This window comes from Rhinatrema bivittatum, chromosome 7 (assembly GCF_901001135.1).
Source record: "Rhinatrema bivittatum chromosome 7, aRhiBiv1.1, whole genome shotgun sequence".
Taxonomy (NCBI): domain Eukaryota; kingdom Metazoa; phylum Chordata; class Amphibia; order Gymnophiona; family Rhinatrematidae; genus Rhinatrema; species Rhinatrema bivittatum.
In genome coordinates, this window is record NC_042621.1 from 153967723 (window position 1) to 153990241 (window position 22519).

Sequence of the window (22519 nt, forward strand, 5' to 3'; positions counted from 1 at the left end):
TTCTGCCACTGGTGAAAAGGCATATTCTTTGACCTTTTCAACTTTGAAAATTCCTTTATAAGAGGGTTGCATTTCTTTTACTACTAAATCAGTTTTTCTTAACATAATTTAAAATCTTATTTTCAATTGGGTAATTCATCCTAGTCACATAATAACATATAGAAACATAGTAGATTAGGCAAAAAAGACCAATTGATCTATTCACTCTGCCCAGTTACTCTTCTCCAAGCAACTAGTGATATATCCCAGCTGCCAGCCATAGAGCATGACCACGTGTAAAATATCACATCCACAGAACAGAGGCAATCACCTGGTCTCCAGGTCTTGGGCCAAAACATTCAAGAGACTGGGTCCCAGGAACTAAAAAAAAAAAGTGAGCAAAAAAATTGTCAACCCATCAAAGCCCTGGGACTTCCCATGGGGCATCTAGTCAAGGGTGGCAGCAAAATCCAGCAGGCAGAAGGACTTGACCAACATTCTCTCTGTTGCCCCTGCTGATGTTGGAAAGCCCCTCCCACTGGAACCTGCAGGCATTTGGATCAATGGGGTTTGGGGAGAAGAGAGCTGAGTTAAAGTCCAGGGCCCACAATCTGATCATCTCCAGCTCCATGAAGGGAGTTCCATAGGTGGACAAAAGATTTATTTTATTTATGTAATTCTTACTTCTGTTTTAATTCCATAATTGTTATTGCTTTTTATGTTGTTTTAACTATGTTTTATTTTGTTTTATGATGAATATTCCTATTGTTTTATTTTCGTTGTTTAACTTTATATTTTTATGTTAATTTTATGATAATGTATGCTTTTTATGTTCGTCGCCCAGACCTTTCTGTGTTGGGTGATTCATAAATCCAATATATATATATATATATATATATATCTGCTTCTTGTTCCTCCTCCTATTCTCCAAACCACAGAAGTGTGAGCCACAATCCATTTTCTGCAAGAACTGGATATGTGACCTCACATAGACCCCCCCCCTCCCATTCTCACTGCTTCTGGGGAGGTGGGCCTCGAGACTGAATGCTTTCCTCAAAAGCCATCTGATCTCATGACATTGCTTGCTGCTGTAACTTTGAGCATATCCCTGATAGAGTATCTAGAAATGAACCTTTCCCATGTCCCACTACTGACTGACTTAGCAGCAGCAGCTCGTCCAGTATTCTCAAACTGCTTCCACAAGTCCCTCTCTTTCTGCAGAAGGGAATAGCTAAGTGCCAGTGAGTGGCACAAGTCTCAGTGGGGTCTAGTCACACCTTGGTCTGAGAAGGGTGCTGGCTCAACAGAACTAGACATAAGGGTTTGGAAAAGTAAAACCATCAATCCAGGAGTGGGACACCCAAACCTGCCACACCCAAATACAAGTATAGTAGGTAGATGCCACTTGGTACTGTTCACTCCAGAAATTGACCAGAGAAAAACAGCAAACTGCCTCTCCTAGGACATCTGATACAGACTCCTGATCATTCTGGTTGAGAGGGTTGAGGGTACAGTTAAAGTTACCACAAAATACTCTGTTGGGGCTCAGAGTCTCTAAAGAGGCTGACAATTGGGGGGAAAATGCCAACCCCTCAGGCCTGATGCTGGGGACCAACACATTAATTAAATTCAAGATGCAGCACTCAAGCCAAACCCAGAGGTGTGGCTTCTGGCCTGATACAAGAGGTTTGGCACTCAGCATCTCCACTTGCAGGACATGTGCAGGCAGGATTGCCATCCCCATCAACCACATTAGTGCTGTGTCTAAAGACCACCCTGCTGCTCCATTCTCAAAGCCATGAAGCTTCCACCACTGGATTGGTGTGGATCTCTTGCAGACAAGCCACAGAATATCCCTCTACCTGCAGGAAGAAAAGCATCTAGAGATTGAGGAAACCTCTGTAGCCATTGGTAGTAAGGGTGTCAAATATCAGAGTCATCTACTACAGAGCTGCTGAGCGCGCACATGACTTTTTCTGAGATCCTGGGAAGGTCCATCCCAACTGATGCAGTTGCCTGGCACAACTACATTCTGAGGCCAAGTTCACCCTGTTTTGATCTACTCATTTTAGGATGGCTGTCTTGATGATGATGGGGCTGAAAAACTGATGGGCTCTGTTGCACTTGAACGGTCAAGGACTTGGACTCAGCCGGATGAATCACACTCAGACTGTGCTGTAACTTCAGTGCATTTATTTACAGTGCCACACTTAACACAGTCAGGATTGGCAAACAAAGCTGCAAACAAATAGACTATTCTCTAGAATCAATTAATGAGGGAGTGCCCAGAAGTCTGCCTGTTCCCCCACTCTCAGTAAGTTACACACTAGGCACTTCCCAGAAGCTGCCTACCTTCACAATCTCTCTTTGGCACTTCCCAGAAATCTGCCTACCTTCACAGGCACTTCTCAGAAGTCTGCTTACCCTCTCCCAGAAAGAAGTCTAGAGCTCCCAAATCCATGAGGGAGTCCAAGCTCTGCCCCAGAGGAATCTTAGGCTAGTTAACACTCCATATTTCCTCAAGAAGTACCCAAAAGCCCATAGTGCTTGACTCTTTCTTTACTGCAATCACCTCAGCAACTCCTGAATCTCCTCTCCTACAGATCTCCATTCACCTTGGCCTACCCTGGGCCTCCACTTATTCCCTACCCCCTCCAGCACTGGAGCTCCAGGGAGTAGCCCTGAAGTTGTACCCTGCTCCTAACCCTGCCTTCTTGGATGAAGTTCCCAGGGGGGCCTCTCCCCACCCTCAATCTCCACGGGCTCAAGCATGTCAGTCGATCAGTGGCAGAACTAGGATATCACAGATGTGAACCCTTAGGCTGTGACGTGATTGTTGGCATGGGCCTAGTGCACATACTAGGCCCATGCCAACAGCTGCTGGACCTGCTCTTACTGGGACGGTAGCTGGAGCTTCACCTGTATCAGCCCTGTTCCCTGTGGGTGGAGCCTTTGGGTTCCAGGGGCCAGCAGGGCTTAGGTGAGTGTCCCTCAAGGAGCAGTCAGAGCAAGTCTAGGTATGAATAGTGATCAGGGGAGGCAGTGAGCAGAGAATATCCATATCCAGTCCAAGGGCTGAGGCAGGTAGTGAGTAGACGGTGTTCAGATGCATGCCAAGGGTCAAGGCAGGCAGCATGGTGTCTGGGTTCAGCCCAAGGGTTGGAGCAGGCAGGAAAATTCAAGGCAAGGGTCAGAACCAGGAAGTCAGGTCAAGATAGACAAGATGAATAGAGACGAGACACCAAAAGACAAGTCAAACAGGACAGACAAGACGAGGCAACAAGAACCGGGGAAGGAAGGGAAAGACTTGGAGAGCAGGGCAAGGGCACAACCAGGCAAGGAGTATCTTGTTTTAATTAATTTGCTTATGTACTTTTTCATTGTAAAGTTCTCATCAATCTGTATTCCTAGGTCCCGTACTTGATCTGAAGGAGTAATGTTAAAATTACTGAGGTCTAGAGGTGGTGGTTTTACTATAGAGGAGTTTCTCCTTAACCACACAATTTCAGTTTTTTTTGTGTTTAGTGTTAGTTCTTGTTGTATTGCCTTCATGTATGTTGACAGTGTTGATGCAGTTTTTTCAAATGATTTGGCAAATGGAATGTAGAGCTGTATGTCATCTGCTTTTAAGAAGTTGATTTCTAGTTCTATTAGTAATATACACAGCGGAAGCATATAAATGTTGAATAGTGTTGCTGAGAGTGCTGAACCGTGGGGGACACCTTATGGTTTGGGAAGGTGTCAGATATGTGATTGCCCAATTTGACTTGGAATGTTCTATCTGCTAGGTAGGAAGAGAACCATTTGAGAACATATCTGTCTATTCCAATTTTTCTCAACTGATGGCATTGCAGTGTATGATCCACAGTGACGAAGGCTGTTGATAAATCAATTAGTACTAGGATATAAGATTAATCATTGTCAAACCCCTGTAGTACAGGGTCCATTAAAGAAATGAGTAAAGTTTCTGTTGAATGTTCCCTTTAGGCTGAGCCCTTGGGTGCCGGGGCTGGCAGGTCTTAGGTATGGGCCTCCGAGACGTAAGAGATGCAGACCAGGGTCTAGCTAACAGGGAATACAAGCAAAGTCAGAGACATGCATAGGTCAGGGCAGGCAGCATCCAGAGTTACCAGTGGCGTACTGCTGCGGATGGTGGCCAGGCGCCTCAGGAAGGCCTCTCTTCATCAGAACGTGGTGCTTTGACCTGGATTGGGGTAGAGGTGAGTGCAGCGGTCCGCAGGAGTTGCCTACGGATCACCTAGTGTAACAGTCATCAGAGCAGCCCTACATAAGGGCAGCTCCCTGGAAGCAACTCACCTCAGCAACAGGTCCAGTAACTTCCTAGTAGTGCATGTTGCTTCTCTGTGTTCTATTCTTCAGGCTTCATTACCAGGCTTTCCTTCTACTCTCGCACCCTCCACAGTTTTCACCTACATGGACTACTGAAGCACATACTCTTGGATAGAAGAGTGCAGTTCATAAAAACATAAGTTGCCATACTGGGTCAGACCAAGAGTCCATCAAGCCCAGCATCCTGTTTCCAACAATGGCCAAACCAGGTTACAAGAACTTGGCAAGTACCCAGTCATTAAGTAGATCCCATGCTACTGATGCCTGTAATAGCAGAGGCCATTCACTATGTCAACTTGATTAATAGCAGTTAATGGACTTCTCCTCCAAGAACTTATCCAAACCTTTTTTAAACCCAGCTATACTAACTGCGCTAACCATATTCGATGGCAACAAATTCCAGAGCTTAATTGTGCATTGAGTGTAAAAGAATTTTCTCCGAATAGTTTTAAATTTGCTACTTGTTAACTTCATGGAGTGTCCCTTAGACCTTCTATTATCCGAAAGCATAAATAACCGATTCACATCTACTCATTCAAGACTCTCATGATTTTAAAGAACTCTATCATATCCCCCTTCAGCTGTACTTCTCCAAGCTGAAAGGCCTTAACCTCTTTAGCCTTTTCTCATGGGGAGCCATTCCAAACCCTTTATCATTTTGATTGCCCTTCTCTGTACCTTCCCAGTGCAACTATATCTTTTTTGAGATGTGACGAGCAGAATTGTACACAGTACTCAAGATGCGGTCTCACCAATAAGTGATACAGAGGCATTAAGATATTTTCCATTTTATTCACCATTCCCTGCGTGATACTGCCGCTCTCTCTGCAAAAGGTTTGACAACATGCTTGACTATACAACATCCTACCACCCGCAAGGCAACGGGCAAGCAGAGTGAACCAACTCAAAACTTTCCTTTGCCCATATATTAATGAATGTCAGGACAACTGGGCCACTCTTCTATCATGGGCTGAGTTCTCCCATAATAACCAAGTAAACGCAGCCACTGGTTCCTCTCCCTTCCATTTCATTTACAGGAAACAAACTTTACCCTCTCTGCCATTGCCTGTGACAGTTCTATCACCAGCAGCTCAACTCTGCCCAGGAATTGCATTAACTATGGAACTGGAAGAATTATCTGATTGAGAAAGCTGTTGCCCGAGCCAAGAGAACAGCAGATACAAATAGATGGCCAGCCCCCCAATTCAAGGTAGGGTAGAAGATCTGTCTCAGTACCCGACACTTACTTCTATGCTCCCATCAATCTGCTTGGCACCATGCTTTATTGGGCCTTTTTCTGTACAGCAGCAAGTGGGTCTTGTCACATATCAGCTTAAGCTACCACCCACTTTAAAAATCCATAACGTGAATCACGTTTCATTGCTTGAGCCAGTAGTGCTTTCATGACCCTCCCGAGTGCTGCCTGAGCCCCAGGAAGTTGTAGCTGTTAGAGATGATGTGTATGAAGTCTAAGAAGTTCTAGATTCCCGCCGGAGGGGGAAAAATGTCGAGTACCTAATTTCTTGGAAGAATTATGTCCCAGAAGAAAATTAATGGGAGCCATTTTCTAATATTTTGGACAGCAATCTCTTGAAAGACTTTCTTCAATGGTACCCCAGGAAATACAGAGCCTCAGGGAGAGGGCTTAAGAAGGGGCATACTATTGCATTTGACAGTCCGCAGGCTGCTCCTGTGAACTGCCACACTTCTCTCCCCCGGTCGGGCCAGTCCTGCCTCTCAACGTGGTGAACGCCATCAGCCAGCCATGCGACAGGACGCTGCCAGCAGGACGCCATCAACAAGATGTGCCGCACCTTCCCCTAGGTGTGCGAGTGCATAACCTTCTGCCATTTAAAGGGACCTTGGCGGGAAGGACCCCGAGGCCCCTAGTGATGACATCATCAGTACAGCCACCTCATAAAAGCAGCTCCCCGGAAGCAACTTGCCTCAGCAACAGGTCCAGCTACTTCTTAGTAGTGCATGTTGTTCCCTGCATTCCAGTCTTCAGTCTTCATCCAGCTTGACTTCTGTAAGAACATATGAACATAAGAAATTGCTATGCTGGGTTCTCCGCTGTTCCATCTATGCTGTCCGCTGTTCCATCTATGCTGTCTGCACATTCTTGTCCTTGCATGCCTTCCTTGTCTGTCCATCCATCTTCTCTCGGATGGATACCTGCTTTTGACCTCTGCCTGGACCCTGGATACAAGTGACCACCACCTGCTTCTGAGCATTGCCTGGACCTTGCATGCACCTGACCCCTGCCAGCCTCTAACCATTGCCTGGTCCTTGGATATGCCTGAATGCCACCTGCCTTTGACCATTGCCTGGACCTTGGATATGCTTGACAGTCTCCTTCCTCTGACCATTGCCTGGACCTCGGATACACCTGACCGCTGCCTTCCTCTGACCATTGCCTGGACTTCAGATATATCTGACAGCTGCCTGCCCATGACCCTAGCTACTATGGATCTCCCCTTATGCCATCAGCAAAGATTCCACCTAAGTCCTGCCAGCCCTGATATCCAAAGGCTTAACCCGAGGGGAAAGTGGGCTGGTATAGGTGAAGGTCCTGACTGGTCTCTGCTTCGCCTGGGTCCACCTGCTGAAGGTGGGAACCTGCAGGGCTCCTCCCCGCAGAGAGTCAATCCTTCCTTGACCCAAAGGTCCACAGATACAACAGTGGGCCCTTCTAATTCTTTAGTAGTGACGTCTCCTCTCTTTTTCTTGCCAATGGCTGGGCTTCGCTGATGGCCAGCGAGGGTCTCTATTTCTTTGGCTGCTGGTGGGAACTTCTTCTCTTCTTCAGCCACTTACAGATGGGCTCCACCAATGGCCACAGCCTCTCTTCTCCTTTGGCTGCTGGTGGGGGCCTTTCTTCTTTTTCAGTCACTGATGGGTTGGGCTTCACAGCCTCTCTTTTTCTTTGGCTGCCAGTGGATTGGGCTCCAGGGCTTTTCTTCTTTAGCCACTAGCAGTCCCGTGACCTTTCTTCTTTGGCTGTTGGTGGGTTAGGCTCCGCTGGTGGCCCCGCAACCTCTCTTCTTGTTTGGCACTGGGCCTTTTCTTACGTGTTAGCTGCTGCATGCTGGGTTGCTGACCCCTCTGAGTTGCCATCCTATGTGGGTTCAGCTGTCCAGCTTAAAGCTAAAATTCCAGATAAACGTAGAGGTCAATATACTAAATTGCACTTAAAATTGCAATCAGAAGTATGCACATAACTTAGTGAAATTAGGACGGTATATTATTTACCCACTCTGAACCGGACAATTTTCAGTCAGCTAGTCTACCTGGGTAAATATATTTAAAAATTATTATTCTTCATAAAGTCAGTCTATATTATGATGTTGTTGACTAGTTGCTTTCGTTCTGCTTTTCTTTTTGTGTTCGTTATACCTAAAATATTTAAATAAAACCCCAAAAGTAAATACTGAATATAACACATATAGTTTTTTTTATTTATGTTATGTTTATCTTCAGTTTGAAAATACAATAAAAATAAGGGAAAAAAAAGCAAGCAGCAAAATCTGTTTCCTCTCATAGATTCTCCTCCCAGCCTCCTCGTGGTATCCGCGCTTACACTCCAGTACCACAAACACAAGCAGGCGGACGCCCGCGGCGTCGCGTCCCTCTCTTAATCTCCACCTTCCCTTTGTGACGTCACGCCGCTGATGTGAGGCAAAGGTTGCCTCGCAGGGGGTTATTTTTTTTTTTGGTTCCGTTGAATGGAGCTAATTCCTCCCCAGCACGTGACTCAGGTAAACAAAAGCCGGGGCTGGCCTGTCGGGCTTTTTATATTCTGCTTCTTTTAGTGCCTCTGTACCGTCGGCGTAAGAGAAAGGGAAGGGGATTAATTAACATGCATTGTTTAATTAGAAAGGTGCTATGCCTTTGGCGTTTCTGCTTATGTGCCCTCCATGTCTGGAAGGTGACAGAGGCTGGGCTGATTGACCTGTACTGCAGCTATTAGCAAACAAGGGACATCCTTGCTCTTTGCCCGTTAAACTGCAGCTTGCCTCGCTGCGAGATTTCACTTTGTCTGCAGGTATATTGGGACTGGAAAAGACTGACCGAAACATATTAGCTACTGGTTTAATGATAAAGGCAATGGTGTTGTAAAGATGTAGAAATGGTAATGCAGCTTAGTTTCCAGCACAGTGCTTCTGAACCTGTGTGCCAAGGTGTGGGAAAATCCTTATGCCCCTGGATTTGGCATCCAGGGGGCACAAAGGCTCACGGGGCTCTTGTCCCAATTCAGTTGAACAGTGCCCTGAATTGGCAGGGAGTAGAGAACAGCCCTCTATTTCCTGCTCCAGCTCCTCTCCTCATGATTGCAGGCAGAGAACCGGAGAGGAAGGGGCGATTCTGGAGCAAAGAAGAGCCACGTTGTGACCTATTCAAGCCCCTCCCTTCTTGTTATTCAGAGACGTGAGAGGTGGAGGGTGAGACGGGAGCAGTCACTGAAAATAAAAACCACCTTGCCTGGTATTCAATCCCCCCTCATTTCATCCAGGGACAGGGAGGGTAGGAGGTATAATAGGCACCGCAAAGTAAAAAAAAAAAAAAAAAAAAAGAGCCTCTATTCTTCCCTGTTCAGCTCTTCCTTCTATCACAGTGGCAAAATGAGGCGGGTGGGTTTAGAGCTAGAATGCGAACACGGGTTGTGGAAGAAACCTGTAGGTATGTTTCAAACCTACTTAAGGGTATGGTAATGTTAAAATCATCTAATATAAAGCATAATGCTTTCTTATTATTTAAGGATTTAAATGTATTCCTCTAACTCTGCTTTCACTCTGCCCCCACCAAAATGGCTGGTTTAAAACAATTTTATTTTTGAGGAAATATGCCAGCAAGGACTGCATTGTGAACTTTTGGGTCTATTAAGAATAAATATAGGAATTTGTTCTTATTGTTATATAGTATTCTGGTGCAGTACACCAGAGAGGAATGTATTCTCCAAATAGTTCTTGAGAGTCAAAATGTTTGCACCTTAGAAGAAGGTAAACTTTGCAGTGAACTTTTTTCTTCTTGTATCCATCTAGCAAAGTCTTATTTCTGTCCATTTATGACCACATATCAAGTAAGATCCCACAATGTGCAAGGGCCATCCTTGAGAAACTGACAGACCAAAAGATGTTGCATGGTTTGTCTTGCACCACAGTCACAATTCTTGGGAACAGAAGAGTAACAATTTCACTATGTCAGCTCTTGACCAGCTAACACGAATATGGAGGCAATTTAGCACCATCCAGGAAAGTTCATCTCTTCTCTGCCATTGCAGGAAGCTTCTCAGTCACCCAATACCCATACTGATCCCTGCATCAGGATCTCCAGAACATGCCTGTTACATTTCCTCTCAGCATTTTCAGGTGTTGATTTCTTGTGTAGTCGTGAAGAAGCTTCTGTCCTGCATGACTTCTGTCCTGCATGACTTTTTTTCCACGGTGTAACTATATCGAGGGTTCTAGAGTCCTGTTTGCTGCTATCGCTCTGCTTGGCTGGTTACAAATTTTTGGATATGTGGCGTGGCTATTTCAGCAAGGATATGTAACCTATTGATATTAGTTGATTCAGAGCAGCCTATGATAATTCAGCAGCTGTAGTTTAGCACCGGGTTCATTTTCTTTAAATGGGCAGCAGCACACTTGGTTGTGGAGTAATATATGGCAAGCACAACAGTTGTAATCATGTCTGGGTGTGTTAGAGCCACTGATATAACTCCCAGCAAGCATGTTTGGGATATAGACACAGGAGAGACCAACCAGTGGTACTATAATATTTAATCTTTAACTTAATTGACTAAGCCTCATGCTAATACTCGTGTCCATCCAGCGTTATTCTAACCCGCACAGGTGCATTTTCTATTTTGGGCATGCAAGCTTACAGGTGATGTTGTTTGATCTTGCCTTTCTCCTTGTCATCTTTATGTGAGTCTTAAAACAAAATGTACAGGGTCATTCAGAGGTATACGTATGATCCTTCATTTTCTGTTTCAACCAATTTTCAAGCTAATTCAGCATTTCCCAATGGTGTACCACAAAGAAAATCAGTGGCAAGCCAGTGCTACTACCAGCTTCTCGTAAAGAGAAGAGAGGCAGGCCAGTATGGCAGCCGTCAGAGAAGAAGAGGTACTCCCTGCCTTTTGCTTTCACTCTTCATGCCAGCAGGAGTCAACAGTAAGCAGCATTTCTTACTTGCTGCTGCTGACTCCTCGTCGGGCTTCCCTCTACAGCTGGAATTGCAGGATTTGTAAGATCCACTGGGATCCATATGGTTCTAACTGCAGAGGGAGGCTCCAAGAGAAGAAGTCAGCAGCAAGTAACAAGTGCTGCTCGTTCAACTCCAGATGGCTGCACGCTGAATAAAATCTCACAGGGAGGAGGTGTGTGCTGTGGGGATAGGGTACCACATGGGGGTCATACTGTGCAGGAGGTGGGGGAGAAGAACAAATAATTGGATCAGCATCCAAAGGTGGGAATATGTTTGTGTCAAATGGAATGCAGGAGAGATGATTATCGTGCCCAGTCTTAGTCTGATATTATTGAAAATAGTTGTTGTATCCTTTGTATATTATATTTTATTTTATATTGACTCTTTTAATTCATTAGTTATGTAGATTTATTTTTATGTTTTCCTATTTTATCTTGTTTTATTTTTTGTTATTTATGAATGTACTCTTGTAAACCGCCCCAAACTTTGGAGGGCGTGGCCTATACATAAATAAATAAGAGACCAAGAAGGTGGGAGAGAAATTATTGTGCCAAGGGGGTTGAGAGGAAGAGGAGTAAAGATGATTGCACAAAGGGGAATGGAGAAGAGATGCTGGTTGTTCCAGGGGATGGGGAAGAGAGCATCTCATGTTAATTAGAAGCTTTTACCCCCCCCCCAAGTCGGCTTTTACATGCGTAAAGTAGGGGATTTTATAATGTGTGCGGCAATGAAATAAACAGTTTTACCAATTATTCTACCAGTTCTCCCAGTCCATCTGCCGCTTTTCAGCCTGGAAGTCTTTCTGTTTCACCCAGACTGCCTACCAAGTCATTTTTTCACTTTTAAGATATTTATGGTCACTTATACCAGATATTGAGCAGGAGTAACTATACACAAATAAGAGACTTCCGCGTGTCACTTGGGCAGGTTGTAAAATAGCAACGTACTTGAATAAATGTTGGCCTCCTCCCTGGAATACTCCTGGCCTGCCCCTTTATTGCATGTGCAAATTTGCTCATGGACACTGCTTTTTGCATGTATGTTGCAGTTTTTAAAATAGTATGCGCTCGTGTATTTGCTATTTTAGACTTGCAAGCGCTAACTTTTACACACACTGCATTTGAAAATTCACTTTTAAGAGTTCTCTAAAACAAAAAACAAATGTATGGAACATTCATACTAAAAGCAGGAAGCACAAACACTAGAGTTTTTTCATTTGTGCATGTGCAAAATGAAAATAAATCTTGTCACATGACCTTCGAATCCTGTTAGCTTTAGTCCATTGATTTTGCCTTCATTTTTGCGTTAGAATTAGAATTTGTCACTTTTTTCATGCAAAAGATTTTGTATTAAAACCTAGGGTGAAGGGTTTTCCAAAAAGGCAAATTAAGATTTCTTGCAACTTTATTTGTTTAAAAAAAAGGTGTGCTTTGCTCATCCCCATAGCTTTACTTGGTACGGAATCCATAAAATATTCAACTTCTTTGTACCTCTGAAAAAAATAACATTATTTTAAGGCAGTTGGTTATTCACAGTAGTGTCACTTTGGACTTTATGCTCCTCTAGTAAGAATAGTGACAGCTTTGATAGATATTTTAACAATGGATATCCTTTGCCATGAGGAACATGGAGTGGCAATAAATGAAAGTAGCACTTGAGAGCTTTCATGATTCTTGATAAGTAGGCTGAGCTATTGATAAAGTTGTGCAGAGTTTGGAGATGAGGTTTGGTTGGGATACACAGTTTACTTCTTCCGTATACCCTATACTTCAGGTTTCAATCTAAGCCGTCGTTTTGTTTTGTTTACAATAAGGTTGATTTTCGAAGGCTTTGTCCGGCTAACTACAAGTTAGCCGGACAAAAATCAAGATCTGAATATCATCCTTTGCTGAGCGGATACTTTTTGTGGACACAACTCATCAGGTGCATGAAATATATCCAGGTAAAAAGAGGTGATGCTGGAGGTATTCCGGGGTCAGGCTAAACTAGCTGGTGAGCACAGATATTGAGTGCTATCCGGCTAAAGTTATGTGCATATGTCTGCTTGGAAAAATACATGTTCTAAAGTTATCAGAGTAAAGTTATGTGTATGGGTATATTCAGTATAATATCTAGATAAGTCCCGCTGAATATCTGGATAAAGCCATGTACATAAATTTACCTGGGTCACTTACCGTCAGCTATCTGACATCAACCTTGCAGTGGCTTCTTACTGGATCAAATTTGTTCCTGTTGAGGGAGTTTATTTTATTAATTTAAAACAATTTATTGTCCGCACACATCCATATTGTTCATGGTGGATTACATCTAACCTACATAGTTAAAACATAAGAAAACATGAAAGAAAACAAATGCTGAATAAGAACATAAAATACACGGTATTGTAAACCATTTAGAAATCGATAAGAGGTATATAAGTTTTATAAATAAAATAAATAACTTTCTAAACAGATATGTTTTTAGTGCCTTTTTGAAGATTTTGTCACAGGTAATAGTTCAGAGTTGGTCTGGGAGGGAATTCCATAACTCTGATGTTGCTAGTGAAAAAGCCCTCTCTCTGGACACGTCCAGAAATGTTGACTTTAGCGAGGGTGTTTCAAGAACATTTTTTGTACTGGATCTTAATGTCCGATTTAGCCTGTAAATTCATAAAATGGAATTGAACCAAGGAATTGCCTGATTTTGTAGTAGTTTATGGACTAAAGTAATTATCTTGTATTGTTGCAGAGATGAGAGAACAGATGATATATGTTCACATAAGCTAGAACCTGTTAATGAGCGAGCTGCTGACTTTTGAGCAATTTGGAGTACTCTGGTGACGTTAGTTGGCAGGCCTAGTAATAATGAGTTGCAGTAATCCATGTTTGTCTGAATTAATGCTTATAAAACTGTGTGAAAATATTGTGGTAAAAGTGGTAGTTTCAATCTCCTCAGTAAGTGTAATTTATAGAAAGAAATTGTTATGATTTTAGCTATATTGGGCATCATAGAAAGTGTAGAATGAATTGTAACACCTAAATTTTGTGCTTGCTTCTTGATTTGTATGCTATGACTATTGAATGTAAATGCAATTGGAAAGGGAGCATCTGAATTTTTTTTTTTTTTTTTTAGAGTTGAAAGAGTTGCCATCTCTGGGCTTCTCCAGTCATGTTACCGAACAAAACAGCAGTAATATATTGCTCTTGGTTCTAACTAGTGAAGCATGAATCATTTCTTGACATAGCTTAAATGCTCCAGGGCACAGCCATCCCTTTATCACAGGTCAGTGGGCTTTGGAATGACTTGACTCTGGAACTGGTCTTGGGAGGCATAGCAAACTTAAGACATCTCTGGACTAGAAGATCAAAATCTGAACCAATACATTAACAAATACAAGGAAGTGGCAAATTATTTGAGATAAATCTTTGTATTTAGGCTTAGAGTACTAACCTTCACCAGTTTGGAATCACAGTTTAAGTGGGTGAAGAAAAAGGTGTTAAAACAGTTAGCATGCTAGGCTATTATAGATATAGATAGAGCAGCTTTTAAACTAGAACAAAGGGGAAAGCCGACAGTCACTCAGCAGCGTATTGTTCGGAGAGAGGTATCTTCAAAGTATACTAATGATGCATTAGAATTAGGGCATCCCGACAGTGAGGTTCCAATAATAAGAAAAGTAGTCCAAGTGCCTGTAACTAAAAACTCACGTGAGCTAAAAAATTCTAACTTATCCCTATCACTTAAAAAGCAGAATGAAAATACAAACAAAAAACAAACTTTGAAATGTTTGTATGCTAATGCCAGAAGTCTAAGAAGTAAGATGGGAGAATTAGAATATATAGCAGTGAATGATGACATAGACTTACTTGGCATCTCAGAGACATGGTGGAAGGAGGACAACCAATGGGACAGTGCTATACCGGGGTACAAATTATATCGCAGTAACAGAGAGGAGCACCCGGGAGGCGGTGTGGCGCTTTATGTCCGGGATAAACATCCTGCATGAGACTAAATGCACAATTGAATCTTTAAGGGTAGAAATCCCTTGTGTGTCGGGGAAGACTATAGTGATAGGGGTATACTACCGTCCACCTGGTCAAGATGGTGAGACTGACAGTGAAATGCTAAGAGAAATTAGGGAAGCCAACCAAATTGGTAGTGCAGTAATAATTTGAGACATCAATTACCCCAATATTGACTGGGTAAATGTATCATCGGTACATGCTAGAGATATAAAGTTCCTGGATGGAATAAATGACATTTTTATGGAGCAATTGGTTCAGTAACCGACAAGAGAGGGAGCAATTTTAGATGTAATTCTCAGTGGAGCACAGGATTTGGTGAGAGAGGTAACGGTGGTAGGGCCACTTGGCAATAGTGATCATAATATGATCAAATTTGATTTAATGACTGGAAGGGGGACAGTAAGCAAATCCAAGGCTCTCGTGCTAAACTTTCAAAAGGGAAACTTTGATAAAATGAGAAAAATTGTTAGAAAAAAACTGAAAGGAGCAGCTATAAAGGTAAAAAGTGTGCAAGAGGTGAGGTCATTGTTAAAAAAAATACCATCCTAGAAGCACAGTCCAGATGTATTCCACACATTAAAAAAGGTGGAAAGAAGGCAAAACGATTACCGGCATGGTTAAAAGGGGAGGTGAAAGAAGCTATTTTAGCCAAAAGATCTTCATTCAAAAATTGGAAGAAGGATCCAACAGAAGAAAATAGGATAATGCATAAGCGTTGCCAAGTTAAATGTAAGACATTGATAAAACAGGCTAAGAGAGAATTTGAAAATAAGTTGGCCGTAGAGGCAAAAACTCACAGTAAAAACTTTTTAAAGTATATCCGAAGCAGAAAGCCTGTGAGGGAGTGAGTTGGACCGTTAGATGATCGAGGGGTTAAAGGGGCACTTAGAGAAGATAAGGCCATCGTGGAAAGATTAAATGATTTCTTTGCTTCGGTGTTTACTAAAGAGTATGTTGGGGAGATACTCGTTCCGGAGAAGGTTTTCATGGGTAATGATTCAGATGGACTGAACCAAATCATGGTGAACCTAGAAGATGTGGTAGGCCTGATTGACAAACTGAAGAGTAGTAAATCACCTGGACCGGATGGTATACACCCCAGAGTTCTGAAGGAACTAAAAAATGAAATTTCAGACCTATTAGTAAAAATTTGTAACCTATCATTAAAATCATCCATTGTACCTAAAGACTGGAGGATAGCTAATGTAACCCCAATATTTAAAAAGGGCTCCAGGGGCAATCCGGGAAACTACAGACCAGTTAGCCTGACGTCAGAGCCAGGAAAAATAGTGGAAAGTGTTCTAAACATCACAATCACAGAACATATAGAAAGACATGGTTTAATGGAACAAAGTCAGCATGGCTTTACCCAAGGGAAGTCTTGCCTCACAAATCTGCTTCACTTTTTTGAAGGAGTTAATAAACATGTGGATAAAGGTGAACCGCTAGATGTAGTGTACTTGGATTTTCAGAAGGTGTTTGACAAAGTTCCTCATGAGAGGCTTCTAGGAAAAGTAAAAAGTCATGGGATAGGTGGCGATGTCCTTTCGTGGATTACAAACTGGCTAAAAGACAGGAAACAGAGAGTAGGATTAAATGGACAATTTTCTCAGTGGAAGGGAGTGGACAGTGGAGTGCCTCAGGGATCTGTATTGGGACACTTACTTTTCAATATATTTATAAATGATCTGGAAAGAAATACGACAAGTGAGGTAATCAAGTTTGCAGATGATAAAAAATTGTTCAGAGTAGTTCAATCACAAGCAGATTGTGATAAATTGCAGGAAGACCTTGTGAGACTGGAAAATTGGGCATCGAAATGGCAGATGAAATTTAATGTGGATAAGTGCAAGGTGATGCATATAGGGAAAAATAACCCATGCTATAGTTACACAATGTTAGGTTCCATATTAGGAGCTACCACCCAAGAAAGAGATCTAGGCGTCATAGTGGATAACACATTGAAATCGTTGGTTCAGTGTGCTGTGGCAGTCAAAAAAGCAAACAGAATGTTGGGAATTATTAGAAAGGGAATGGTGAATAAAACGGAAAATGTCAAAAATCCTCTGTATCGCTCCATGGTGAGACCGCACCTTGAATACTGTGTACAATTCTGGTCGCCGCATCTCAAAAAAGATATAATTGTGATGGAGAAGGTACAGAGAAGGGTGACCAAAATAAGGGGAATGGAACAGCCCCCCTATGAGGAAAGACTAAAGAGGTTAGGACTTTTCAGCTTGGAGAAGACGGCTGAGGGGTGGATATGATAGAGGTGTTTAAAATCATGAGAGGTCTAGAATGGGTAGATGTGAATCGGTTATTTAAAGAGTAGAGGGCCCTCCATGAAGTTAGCATGTGGCACTTTTAAAACTAATCGGAGAAAGTTCTTTTTCACTCAACGCACAATTAAACTCTGGAATTTGTTGCTAGAGGATGTGGTTAGTGCAGTTAGTATAGCTGTGTTTAAAAAAGGATTGGATAAGTTCTTGGAGGACAAGTCCATTACCTGCTATTAATTAAGTTGATTTAGAAAATAGCCACTGCTATTACTAGCAACATGAACATGGAATAGACTTAGTTTTCGGGTCCTTGCCAGGTTTTTATGGCCTAGTTTGGCCACTGTTGGAAACAGGATGCTGGGCTTGATGGTCTGACCCAGTATGGCATGTTCTTATGTTCTTATCTTTACAGATTATTAAAACCCTTTTGTCTTTTTCTACCTGTACAACTTGAGCCATGACATACTGGAGTCTCCTGTTACTGAGCTTTGTAAAGCTTTGATAATGTGTAAACTTGAGTGTAGAATGCTAAAATGGACAAAATGAGGCTTTTTCTTAATTGCACACATAGACTTAATATGAACCTTTGCTGGAGAGAAATTGACAGAAAATATGGTTTTAAAGAGATGGGCCAAAAAAATTAAGATTTATGATCTCAATCCTAAAACTTGTCTCTTATCCAGGTATTTACTTCTAGACAGGATTTATCAGATTATGGTAATATAGTCACTAGAAGTTTGGGGAAAAAATTAGGCAAAATCCCTGGTTGCGTGTTATCCTGACAATTTGGGATCATAATCCAGCAGATCATGCCTGTAGGTGAGTGCCTGGATTAAGGGTGGGGTTTAGTATCATGATCCTATTTTGTTTCTGTGCTTACTGGAACATACCAGCCTAGCTGCTTGAAAAACAGTCGGCAAAGATGAAATGCTTCCTGTGGATTTGCCCTGCATCTAATAATCTGCACGCTGAGAAGCAGAGTATGACTTTGAATTGAAAAGTTATTGCGTTGATTTGGAAGCATGCATTAGATGATATGTTTTAGCATGTACAGTATTATGCCACTTCTTAGTTCCTCAGTTTGAAGTGAAAACACTGGGATGGTAACTTTCAAAGTGGTGCACGGGTGCTCTTTGGCGCATGTGCATTGGCATGCACCCAAATATGTGTCCATTTTATAACGTGCACGTATATGCATGCATGTTATAAAATAGCCTGGTCACGTGCGCATGTGCACCTTATTTTAAGTGGGTACACACATGGGTGCGCAAATCCCACTTCTGCTGCATAAGTCGGGGTTTTTTACAAGGGGCGCACACCCACGCCATTGCTAGCTAAGTCCTCTAAATCCTTCTGGATAAATAGCTTACACTCCCTGCAGTTACCACAGACCCTTAAAACCCTCAGCTAGTTTTTTATTTTTTTTAAACTTACACCTCGTCCCTAGCAGAAGTAAATTTACTTGGCAGGGGCTTTGGGCATGTGCCCAGGCGCGAAAGTATTTATGTGCACGTCTCTTGGCCATGCCCTGAAATGCCTAAGCCCTGCCCATACTACACCCACGCCCTGCCCCTTTTGTAAACTTTTGGCATGTGTGTGCAATGTGAGAAATGCACATCTGGGAGGCTTTTAAAATTCAGTCAGCTCATGCAATCCCGACTTGTGCACCCATCCCCAAATGATGGGTACAGTGGGCTTTTAAAATTCATCTTGTAGATTACAGATAAACTTGATTCGGTATCTTCCTGTTAGACTAGTCATTACTTATGGGAATGTCCCTCCTCCACAGCTGATGGAGGCAGAGGCCATACCTTTTTTTATCTCCCTGTGTTGTCACATTGGATATAAGGGAGATGTGGCTACAGGCAGTTGCCAGTGGTCTCTGTCTCCAGCAGCTCGGGACTAGCGAGGACAAGTCTCTAGTACATCTCCCAGGGCACTGGTTGAGCCTACTGGCTTCTGTGCTAACTGTTCTTAGGGACTACTTACCCCAGTGGTAGCCTGCTCCCCGAGATAATTGGCTATCCCTCTTGGTGGGCTCTCTTCAGGTCTTATCCCTGTAACCCTAGGGGTTTGGTTGAGCGGCCTTTGTTTGGGATGCCCTCCCCCTGGTCTCCAGGTGTTGAGGAGCAGAGGATAATAACACAATTGGGCTAGACTCCCCCACCCCCCCTCAATTCCTCTCCTTGCTCTCTCCCTTCCCCTTGGCTTTCATCCCATGTGGGTAAAGTTTAGAAAAAAAGTAAATACAGAAGAAGGGAAGTAGACTCAGCTCATGGAAGTACCTTTTGTCTGGCAACTCCATCGTCCTGGAGGTGGTGTGGTGAGTACTCCCCTGTGGGAGACATTCAAGGGGCAAGGGACTGTGGGAGGGCTGTGAGAAGCCATTGTGGCAGCTCTGCTGCTGAGCTGCTTCAGTTTTGGTGGTAGCTGAGGCAACATTGTTGAAGCTGAGGCAGCATTCTTAGAGCCATTTCAGTATCCAACAGCACCGCGGCAGTTTCGTAGCATTCGCAGTAGCATTCACTTACCTGTGGCGGTGGCTAAAGAAACTGTGAGTTTTAATCTTCTAACCACAGAACTACAGGTTCTGGACCAGGGCCTCCTTATCAGGGCAGGTCCTAAGGCCCCGAAAAAAAAAAAAAAAGGTCAATAAGAGGCTGGGCCGTGAGAGGGAGATGGACGCCAGTGAGGCCCCTCTATTGTGGAGCCAGCTCCCCCTCATCCTCGTTCTTTTCCTTTTTTTTTTAAAAAAAAGGGGGGGACAAAAATAGGGAGGACTGAAGGGCTTGAGGTAATGACAATGAACGGGGGTTGTGGAGGCACACCCTGCAGCACAAGAAACTCCCAAAAGTTGCGAGATCCTTCTTTCCCATATGTGACAGGAAGTTGGTGCAACCAGCTCAGGAGGGGGATAGTAACTGGTTCTTCACCAGAAAGGCCAAAGTAAGTTGGGAAAGCCCTCAGTTTCAGGAGTAAGTATGGGGCCGATGCAATACAGTGCACTCAGCTGAGCGCACTGTTTAACCCTTGGTTGGACAGGCATCCATAAACCCTTATGCTATAAGGGGATTCACGCGTCCAAAACACGTGTCCAACCTCCTGCGAAACTAATAGTGCTCATCACAAATGCATGTTGGTGACCCTATTAGCTATTTTCCCCAGATCCAAAAAAAAAAAGTGCGCCCGACCCACCTAAAAATGTGTACAGAAAAGCAGAAAATACTGCTTTTCTATACATCCTCCGCCTTAATATCATGGTGATATTAAGAAGGAGGAACCAAAAGTTTAAAAAAAAAAGTGTGCCAGCAGTCAGGTCTGGAAAAGGGATGCTCAATTGACTAGCGTCCATTTTCCTCACCCGTGGCTGTGCATAGGTTAGGAAAATGGACACTCGTAAAATTGAGTGTCCGTTTTCCTAGCACACTGACAGCCATCTCTTCTGGGTGCCTGCTGCCAAGAAGGCACCAGGTGCGCACATTTGATCCTAGCGTCTCCTTGGCAGCATGGCCTCTCATTTAAATATTCAATCTCGGACTCAGGAGAGGTGCTGGCGTGCATTAGGAAAGTGGATGCTCAACACTGAGCGCCCGTTTTCCTCACTGATTTTTTGCTTTGGCCCCTATGTCCCTGGGTGCTGGTGTATCTGATCTGAAATCACTGCCGCATATGCTCTGTTTATATCTCCCTTGGTAACCTCTTCAGCTAAGAATCAGAGGATGAAAGGAGAGGCCCTAGCTTAAAGATGCACATGGTGTTCCCTCGGGAGCACCTTAAGGGTGTTTCTCCAGAGTCTATGTTAATTATGCTTCTGCACTATGCAGAAGTCTGGCACAGGCTCCTCCAGCATTTCCCAGACCATTCCACTTTTCTCAGAATGAGGGACTGCCACAAAGCAAGCCAGGGCAGCCATTGGAAGCTCAGGCTCCTCTATCTACACTTTCATATATAGTTCTAAGGAAGATCTCCTGTCAGAGGTAGACTGTGATCTCTTTCTACTAGGGGATTCACTTGAGACAGAAGAATGTTCCTCAGAGGAGGAACAATCCCCAATAGTATGTGTATTTTGTAAAGGAGAGTTATCGGTCCTGGTCTCCAAGAAGTTGGCTGCCCTCAAGATTTTAGGCCTCAGGGAAGATGTTCAGAGGGTAGGGGATCCAGTCCTATGGGGAACCCAGAATTTTCTGAAAACCTCCCTCTGTATGAAGCCATAAGGAACATGGTAAAAATAGGGAAAATGAGGCAGTTTTGGAAACAAGTTTTTTTTCTACCAGTGTCTTAGCCCTGTAAGCCATCATTTGTGGGGCAACGTAGCATAGGCAGTAGAACATTGGATCTGGCAACTCCAGAAATTCAAGGGTGCAGCTCAGATAGAGTCCATCATGGTGGTCAGCAGATCCCTGAGACGGATGGAAGCTCTCTCCTCTGTTGTCATGTTGAGAAGAAAAAGTAGGTGCTTCTGACATCATCTGACCAGGCAGAAACTTATGTTCCTATCTCAATATGGGACTCCTATCAAAACCTGTTTCTCTTCTGCATTTTGGGCAAATTCTTTGGGTGTTTTTAACAGTAAGGCAATTAATAAATGTAATAAATAAATTTCAGACCCTACCCTTCAGGCTCACAATTGCGTCACCAAGGTGATGATGGCATGGACTGCGGCACTGTACAAATAGAGCATTTTGGTTCACCTGTATTTGGATGAATGGCTGATCTGAGCCAAGATTCTCCTCCAGGACAGTTCAGCAGTTCATGGAATAGCCAGGTTTGGTAGTAAACTATGCAAAATTATTATTGCCAACCCAATCCTTAGAATTTGTGGGAGCACTTTTCAATTAAAAAGAAGGGCGAGTTGCCCTTACTCCAAAGAGAGTGGTTAAATTGGTAAATTGGTGTTTTCAATGTGAATTGGAGTCCAAAGTTTGGGACTATCTGCATTGCTTTGGTCTTTGGTAGTGACACCAAGTTTAGTACAATGGGCCAGGGTCCATATGAACCCACTACAGTGAGCCCTCCTTTCTTGGTAGTTCCCAGAACTAAGGGGATACAACTCTAGTCTTCATGTATTCAAAGGAAAGCCACTGATAGTGGGTGAATCCTCACTATCGATTAAGAGGAGTAGACCTGGGTCCTCCTTTATGGGCTACCATAATGAAGCTTACCAACAAAAGAAACAATGTGGTTGAAAAACAAATTGAAAATAAGAGCCATCAAGCAGGCACCATACTCCTCCTTACCCTGGGGGAAAAAGGAAGCATATGTGAACAAGCAAGGGAGCACTCACAATCAGGCATTGGCAACTAAGGCTTACCAAGTTATGTGAATGGGCAGAGCAGAACCTGCATCTGTTATCCACTGTGCATGCTGCTGGAGTCGAGAATGTGTAGGTTGACTTCCTCAGCAGGAACTGGAAGCTCAGCCAGGAAGTATTTATTTATTTATTTATTTTATTTATTTAAAAAAGTATTTATATACCGTCTTTTAAAAAAGAAATTTTATCAAAAACGGTTCACAGATTTAAAACCAAAAATAAAATAATCAAAATAAGATGGAATTTTTAAACTTTACATAAAAATTGGTAATAACTAGACAGAATGCTAGTATATAAGGTTATTAAAAATATAAAAAGTTTGGAACCATGGGCTTATTGTTTTGGGGGAAAAGGGGAAAGAGGGAGATAATAATAGACCAGTGATG

The 22519-nt window shown here is 43.0% G+C and overlaps 1 protein-coding gene across 5 annotated transcripts in view; it reads left to right on the forward strand.

The window, feature by feature from the left end:
- Positions 1 to 8014: 8014 nt before the first annotated feature.
- Positions 8015 to 22519, forward strand: part of OGDHL (oxoglutarate dehydrogenase like) — a 327706-nt gene continuing 313201 nt past the window's right edge. For 4 of the 5 annotated variants that reach the window (XM_029609443.1, XM_029609440.1, XM_029609442.1 and 1 more), the window contains exon 1: positions 8015 to 8087. The gene's annotated coding sequence lies outside the window, so the exon portion shown is untranslated. Of the gene's footprint in view, positions 8088 to 8921; positions 9010 to 22519 lie in introns of those variants that run through there. The other variant, XM_029609441.1, reaches the window with a different exon arrangement.